General features: G+C 40.0%; 1 non-coding gene across 1 annotated transcript; it reads right to left on the reverse strand.

Annotated features, from left to right (window-relative positions):
- Positions 1 to 4,686: 4,686 nt before the first annotated feature.
- On the reverse strand, positions 4,687 to 4,793 carry LOC127088663 (small nucleolar RNA R71). Its single transcript, XR_007790489.1, has one exon. It is a non-coding gene; the product is annotated as a small nucleolar RNA R71 (small nucleolar RNA).
- Positions 4,794 to 9,035: the final 4,242 nt, after the last annotated feature.

Genomic DNA, 9,035 nt, shown 5'->3' on the forward strand with positions numbered 1-9,035 from the left:
CATTAAAAAGGATATCAACTATGGTTTGAAAACGGTAAGCCCTAAACGCAGAGCATTATTGGTTCTCCCCAAGCAGTTGGTGTGACTCCTCTTTCGTCCCCGGCAGCATGCTAGCACCCGGTGTGTGTTGATTTCCCCAACCGAGTTGTTCATCTTCTTCGGCTGAGTTTGTGATTGTCCTCCCTCGGGTTGTAGGCATTCCGTTGCAGCAGTTTGCATAGTTTCGGAAGAACTTTGGTCCCCCGCCAAATCACCATCAGATTCATTCCCCGCAGAGTTGATAGTAATTTCCTCAGCAAATCTCCTCCCTTCTTCCCCAGATAGGGTGGAACCTTCGAGATGTTTGATCTCTCTCCAGCAGTTGTTTCCCTCTTTTGTGGATTGGCTAGGAATTATATCGATGATTCAAACCGGCGACATTTTTTGTATCCTTTGTGATTGTTTTGTCAGCATAATCATCATATATATACATATACACTCATATAACTTTCATTATCGCATCATTACATTTTGTGATTTTTTATCCTCTGCTATGGTGGTACTTTATCCCCATACAGGTTCGGTGTGTCTGTCCTCCTTCAATTGTAGAGTGTCGGCCCCCTAAGCAGAAAGACTTTAACCTTTCTCATTCTCCCCACTGATTTATTTCCTCGTGGATGATTATTATTTCAGTTTCCTCCCCAATTGATTATTTGGATGGAACCACTCCCCTTGAGTTATATCCTCATTGGGTCGAGTCTTGATTGACCATTTCTTTCTAGATCATACCTAGGTAGATGCTTTTGGTCCCCTAAGAGTCTATTACCCAGTAATTGGTAGTATTCTTCCTAGTCCGCAGTTTGTTACTTCTTGCCCAATACCCGGCAAAGGTAACCCCTTTGTTTCCCAGCGGATTCGTTTTCACGTTTCCCAGGAAGTATATCCTTGATATGTTCATCCTAACCGATGACGGATATGTTCTTCCCCTGCTTTGAGTTTATCCTTGATATGTTCATCCTAATCGGTGACGGATATTCTCTTCTTGGTATTCTACCCAGTAAAAAGGTAGTTATAATCCCTATTTTGTCTCCCAGAAGGTTAATCCTTGAAATGTTTATCCTAATCGATGACGGATTTCCTTCTCTTAGCAGTCTTCTGCCCAGTAACCGGTAGTTGTAAATCCTATTTTTCTCCCCTTTGCAGAGTTTATCCTTGATATGTTCATCCTAACCGATGACGGATATTCTCTTTCTGGTATTCTATCCAGCATTCGATAGATGTAATTCCTACTTTTTGTTCAGGCGGTTTATCCTTGATATGTTCATCTTAACCGGTGACGGATATCCTCCTTAACATCCCCAGGAGAGTTAATCCTTGATATGTTCATCTTAATTGATAACGGATTTTCTTTCCTTTGAGTTTATCCTTGATATGTCCACTTTAACCGGTGACGGATATTCTCTCCTTTTTGTCTTCTACCCAGTAACTGTTAGTCGTAAATCCTATTTTTCCCCAGCATGTCTATTCTTATCCAGTAGCTGGTAACGAATACACCTCCTGGTGGCCCTCAACGAGTCGTCCCTGATATGTTTACCCTAACCGGTAACAGATGTTCTCCCTATCAGATTTTTTATCCCCTTACCCAGTGACAGATAATGGATAATAGATTTCTACTCCTCCTGTGTTTAAGATCTTTTCTTCCCCAGTCGAGTTTGAGTGTGTATTTCCTTAGTGAAATTGTTGTTTCCTGCTTAGTTCGAGTATTTCAGCTTTGTCCTGATCTACCTGTTTCCCCTGCAGATGTTCCTTTCTTTTCCTGGCTGAGTCTTTCCATCAATTTATTTTCATGGAATCCCTCGAGTCCCTCAGTTTTTTAGACGTAGCCTGGCCTACGCACAACCTTGTATCCTCTTAGAGTCTCTGTCTCCCCATTGAGTTTTCCTTATGGAACGCATTATGCTTCTGTGGACCTTCGATCTCTCTGAATTCTTTTCCTTTGTAGCAACATTTCCTCACATAGATTTATTTTAATGTTCATATCATATGCATCGTGAGGTCTCTTAGGGACCAAAATTTGCTTCTATGTTGTTATTTAAGCCCATTCTACTGAGTCGATTCGAATATTTTAACCTTCATCTGCTCAGTTAGAACGTCCTTAAACAGGGGAAGCTATAACACCCCAATTTTGACCCTAAGATCCCTCATGTCATCTCATCATATGAATTGACATTGGGATCACACCTTGGCATCCTCCTTACCCCTCATCCATTGGGTTTACATTGGGAGAGATCACCAAGCATCATTTAATTGTATCATACTTTGTATTTTATCATCTTTACTAACCAAAATACCAAAAATATGTCTTTGCATTTATCTAACTCTTTTGTAGGTAGAGCACATGCTCCCCTTTGACCTATCAAGCTCATATCCAGGGTTTAAGACCCTCATTGCTAAGAGCTCAATCAAGAATGATCCACAATGGCTCTAGGTATCATATATGGATCCTGATCACACTGAATTACACCGTGTTTTTGACTCGGATTTCACATGTTTATTAGGACTTTATTATCATTTTTTTGGTATTATGCTCTCTTTTCTCTTGTTTTCAGATATTTAGCACTTTCAGACTCTTTTGGAAGAAACGAAGGAAAAAGACCTAAAATTAGGGTTTTTCGACGAAATTACACACATGGCGTTGCACATGACGGCCGCTATAGGGGAAGCCATGAGTCATCAGCCCTCAACTAGGAGGTAACCGCCACGTTCCCATGATCCACCCCATTTACACACATGGCCGACGCCACCTTTGGAAGTCATGTTCCCACTAAGGGGAAGTCGGAGGGCACCATGGTCTTTACAAGCTGCTGAAAACATCTATAAATAGCTCATTCCATTTCGTTTTCTAATCATCCAACTTAGTTTTACAACACTAAGCATATATTTATCATTTGTAATAGCGATAATCCGTCACATCGAGGGGTTATCGCACCTTTGTGAGATTGAGTTGGGTCACTTCGAGTTGCTGTTGTCTTTAGCTTCAGGAGTCGAAGGTTTATTTTTGTACCAGAATCGAAGCCTCCATTTGGAGCAGGTTCTTATTTATCGCTTTATTTTTTTATTTCCAACATCACTTTATTTATTTATTTCCCGCATCGCTTTATTTATTTACTTCCCGCATCGCTTTTATTTCTCGCACTCACTTTTATTTTATTTATTTCCCGCATTCGCTTTTATTTTATTTATTTCCCGCATCGCTTTTATTTTATTTATTTTCCGCACTCGCTTTACTTTATTTATTTTCCGCACTCGCTTTACTTTATTTATTTTCCGCACTCCCTTTACTTTATTTATTTTACGCACTTTACTCGCTCTTACGCCTCACATTCTAAAACAAACTTTTCATCATGATTAACACCGTTGTGTTTGTTTGTGTTACTATGTCTGGCTAAATCTTTTAAAGGTTAGAATGTAAGGATCGCGGTTAAAGCAATGTTTCACATATTGAATCTGTAGAAATACTTTAAAGGTTGTTTTGATTTTTAACTTGAGTTTTCTAAAACAAACATGGTTAGTTTTAATTATTCGATGAGTGCGAAAGCACCCTGGCTTAGTAACTGGGAATTTTTATCACTTTAAGGAAAAACTATTTCTGAAACTGTTTTCGAACGCGTTGATAGATTTAAAATCAGGAAACTCCTTGGGTAAACTTTCCAAATCAAAATCACTTTTCAACTAAGTTTACGAGTCTCATTTCTTAAAAATAGGTTTACTACTTTAGCGTTCTGCGCACCTTTTATAAGTGACAATAAAAGGCCTTAATAGGTAAACTCGGTTCTGAATACGCGAAAGTGACAGTTCCTGTTAAATGGATTCTTTTCAAGAGTAGAAAATATTGCCTCATAAGTAGTTCTATTTAGACAATTGAAACATCACATAACTGACGTGAATTACATTCAATCTGTCTTACCTGCATTTATTATTTACCGTTATTTTGCAAACCCAATATCTCTTTTATACTGTCTTAGATAAACACCGTAACGATAGTAATCGATAGATTGACGATTGGTGTCTGTGGGATCGATATTCTTGTATATTACTTTGACGTAATTCGTGCACTTGCGAATCAACACGATCAAGTTTTTGGCGCCGTTGCTGGGGACCAACTTCGTCAAATTTCGTACCCTATTGTTACACCGTATAGACTAATGCATTATTAGCCGGTGAATGCAAAGAACCCGTAGTACCGGAAATTTAGTAGATCCTTTAGCGGAACCCGAATGTTATACTCGTACACGCCTCTTACTCATTCGAATTAAGAAAGTTATGGCCGAGAATACCGACAGGCGACCTCTTAAGGAATTTGCCCAACCCTCTGATGAGGAACCTAGTTCGAGTATAGTAAACCCCCTTATACCTGCTAACAATTTCAAACTAAAACCGTCTTTTTTGCAATTAGTGCAACAAAACCAATACGCGGGTCTCGCTACTGAGAACCCGAATCAACATTTGAAAGTTTTTATCCAACTAGCCGACACCTTTAAATCTAATGGCGCTTCACCCGATGCAATCCGTTTAAGATTACTTCCTTTCTCCCTCAGGGATAGAGCACGTTCATGGCTAGATTCACTTCTAGCTAATTCAATAACTACTTAGGAAGACCTCAGGAGAGTATTCCTTGCTAGATATTTCCCCCCTAGCAAGATTGTTGTTCTTCGAAACCAAATAACTAGATTTGCTCAAAACCAAGGAGAATCGCTTTTCGAAGCTTGGGAGAGATATAAAGAGCTATTAAGAGTCTGCCCACACCATGGCCTAGAACAATGGCTGATCATTCATACCTTCTACAATGGACTCCATTATAACACCAAGATGAGCATCGACGCTGCCGCAGGTGGCGCGCTGATGAACAAACCTTATCCAGAAGCTTGTGACCTAATTGAGGATATGGCCTAAAACATTATCAATGGGAAACTGAACGAGCATCAATAGAGAAAAAGGAGACCCAAGGTGGAATACATGAGGTAAGCTCTCTAGACATGATGCAGGCGAAAATGGACGCTTTAGCCCTTAGGATCGAACATATGTCTACAAATACTAACACCGTAGCAGTAGTCCACACAGAGTGCGAACTCTGTGGATCTAAAGGATACGAATCGGCGGAGTGTAACCTTTTGAACGAACTAACTACCGACCAAGTGAGTTACGCCCAGGGTAACCCATTTTCAAACACTTACAACCCTGGATGGAAGAATCATCCAAATTTCTCCTATAAAAACCAGAACCCTATCCAAAATCATGCACCTCAGAGACCGCAAGGTTATCAAGCCCAAAAACTAAACCAACCTATGCAAGTTGTGCCCCAGAAGTCTAACCTTGAGAAGATGCTTGAAACCCAAATCTCACAGGTAGCACAAAACCAAGCCCCACAAACTACACCTGGAGGCCAATTTCTTGGACAACCTCAACCAAACCCTCGAGGGCAAGCTAACACTATCTCATTAGGAAGTGGGGCTGCTTACAAAGGGCCTCAGAACCCAGCAATGAGCGAGTCCAAAACATCTAAAAAAAATATGTCTACCAACCAAGAAGAGGAACCTGAGAAACAAACCAACCAAGAAGGTGAAGCCAAGGATAAAACTTACAAACCACCACCCCCGTACAAACCACCATTCCCATATCCGCAAAGACTTAAACAAACCAAAGTCAATAACCAATACCAAAAATTTATAAAAGTGATAGAAAAGCTTCATGTAGAGATTCCTTTCATCGAAGCTATCACCCAAATTCCGTCTTACGCCAAATTTCTCAAAGAACTCTTAACTAACAAGCGTAGGCTCGACGATCCAAAACCCTTGGAATGCAACTTTATTTCTGAGGATAAACTTGCTAAGAAGGAGAAATACCCTGGTATTTTTTCTATACCTTGCATTTTAGGAAGTCATGTGATCGACAAAGCTTTCCTAGACTTAGGCGCTAGTGTAAGTTTAATGCCCTTAGCTGTATGTAAAAGGTTAAACCTAGGAGAGTTACAACCAACTAAGATGTCCTTTCAGTTAGCCGATAGGTCTGTTAAGTATCCTGTAGGCACTTTAGAAGACATCCCAGTTAGGATCGGTCAACTTTATATCCCAACAGACTTTGTGGTCATGGATATCAAAGAAGACGAAGATATCCCTATTCTTTTAGGTAGACCATTCTTATCAACAGTCGGAGCTATAATAGATGTCAAAAGAGGGAAATTAACCTTCGAAGTAGGGGATGAAAAGATCGAGTTCATTCTTTCGAAATTCCTGACGGCACCAATTCTAGGAGACGCATGTTATGCGATCGATATCATAGATGAGTGCATAAGAGAATTTGATCAAGAAGAACCTAAGATCGAACCATTCTCAAACCCGAATGAAAAGGATGACGAGTTAGAGGAAACAGAACCTCGAACTAACGAATGTTTGGATCTTACTCCAGACCCTTCACCTAATTCTCAAAAACCAGCCCAAGAACTTAAGGAACTACCCAAGAACCTAAGATATGAGTTTTTGGATAAAGAAATGAACCGCCCAGTAATAGTTAGTGCCACCTTAAACAAAGAAGAGACGAATCGACTCTTGAATGTTTTAAGAAGATACCCCTCTGCCCTAGGGTACAACATCTCTGATCTAAAAGGTATTAGCTCATCCGTGTGTATGCACAGGATCTCACTAGAGGAGGATTCGAAACCTTCCAGAGAACATCAGAGAAGGATCAACCCTGTGATGAGCGAGGTAGTAAAGAAGGAAGTCCTTAAACTACTTGAAGCTGGTATAATCTATCAGATCTTTGATAGTAAGTGGGTAAGTCCTGTACATGTGGTACCCAAGAAGGGAGGCATCACAGTCGTACAGAACGAAAAGGGAGAGCATGTCACTAAATTCATAGAAGGTGGATGGTGTATGTGCATAGATTATAGGAAGCTCAATAAGGCAACTAGGAAAGACCATTTCCCCCTTCCATTCATAGATCAAATGCTTAAGCGTCTTGTCAGACACTCTTACTTTTGTTATCTTGATGGATATTCTCTGGATTTTTTCAAATACCCATACACCCCGAGGATCAAGAGAAAACAACCTTTACCTGTCCTTACAGAATGTTTGCTTACAGACGAATGGCGTTTGGACTCTGTAATGCGCCAACTACTTTCCAACGTTGTATGATGTCAATCTTCGCAGATTATCTCAATGGAATCATGGAAGTATTTATGGACGACTTCTCGGTGTGTGGATTAGACTTTGAATACTGCCTTATTAACCTTGAGAAAATCCTAGAGAGGTGCGTAGAAGTTAACCTTGTCTTAAACTGAGAGAAGTTCCACTTTATGGTTAAAGAAGGCATGGTGTTAGGACATATAATATCTGAAAGAGGCATTGAGGTCGATAAAGCGAAAATAGAAGTTATAGAAAACCTTAAACCTCCTGAGACAGTTAGAGAAGTCCGTAGTTTCCTTGGACACGTCGATTTTTACCGACGCTTCATAAAAGACTTCTCTAAAATAACAAAACCCCTGACTGGCCTTCTGATGAAAGACATCGAATTCATTTTCGATGAAAAATGCATCGAAGCCTTCAATTGTTTAAAACAAGCATTAATTTCAGCATCCATTCTACAAACCCCGGATTGGACTAAACCCTTCGAAATAATATGTGATGCTAGCGATTTCGCTATAGGAGCTGTTTTAGGGCAAAGAAAAGATAAGAGATTACACGTAATATATTACGCTAGTAGAACCCTAGATGGCGCTCAATTAAATTATACAACAACAAAGGAGGAACTCCTAGCTGTAGTTTTTGCAATCGATAAATTTAGGTCTTATCTTGTAGGATCTAAGATTATAGTCTATACAAACCATGCAGCTATTCGTTACCTTCTGAGCAAAAAGGATGCAAAACCTAGATTACTCAGGTGGATCCTTTTGCTACAAGAATTCGACTTTGACATTAGAGATAAAAAAGGAACTGAAAACGTAGTTGCTGACCATCTTTCCAGATTAGAGCATTTAAAGCCAGATCGTTTATCTATAAATGATGACTTCACCTATGACAGATTGATAGCTAAGATACATACCGCTCCCCTTGAACCTGATAGAGACAACCTTGGGACAATTTCAGAAATTAGCAGAGTACCATGGTACGCTGATTTTGTGAACTATCTAGCCGCTGATATCATACCACCTGACCTCAACTATCAACAGAAGAAGAAATTCTTTAAGGATATAAGACAATTCTATTGGGATGAACCACTCCTTTTCAAAAGAGGAACTGATAACATATTTCGACGTTGCGTCCCGGAAGAAGAAGTCAGAAACATCATAGAGCATTGTCATTCTTCACCCTATGGTGGACATTCAAGCATATCCAAGACATACACTAAGATCCTTCAAGTTGGTCTTTATTGGCCGAAGTTATGGTGTAATGTCCATGCTTATATTGTCCAATATGACCGGTGCCAGCGCGCTGGAAACATCTCAAGACGTGACGAAATGCCTTTGAAGAACATCCAAGAAGTAGAATTAGTTGACGTTTGGGGTATTGATTTCATGGGACCTTTTCCATCTTCGTTGGGAAACAAGTACATTTTGGCAGCCGTTGACTATGTGTCCAAGTGGATAGAAGCTATAGCTGCACCCACCAACGACACAAGAGTAGTCATCAAGATGTTCAGGAATAATATCTTTCCCAGATTTGGAGTGCCACGACTTGTCATAAGCGATGGTGGATCACATTTTATATCCAGGATATTTAATAAACTCCTAAGGAAATATGGAGTGAAACACAGAGTAGCAACACCATATCACCCTCGGGCTAATGGTCAAGTGGAAGTTTCTAACAGAGAGATTAAGCAGATCTTGGAGAAAACTGTATCAATATCTAGAAAAGATTGGTCTGAAAAGCTGACAGAAGCATTGTGGGCTTACAGAATTGCTTACAAAACCCCTATTGGAACTACACCATACCAGTTGGTCTACGGGAAGTCATGCCACTTACCTTTTGAACTCAAGCACAAGGCATATTGGGCCATCAAGA

Source organism: Lathyrus oleraceus, chromosome 5 (assembly GCF_024323335.1).
Source record: "Lathyrus oleraceus cultivar Zhongwan6 chromosome 5, CAAS_Psat_ZW6_1.0, whole genome shotgun sequence".
NCBI lineage: Eukaryota > Viridiplantae > Streptophyta > Magnoliopsida > Fabales > Fabaceae > Lathyrus > Lathyrus oleraceus.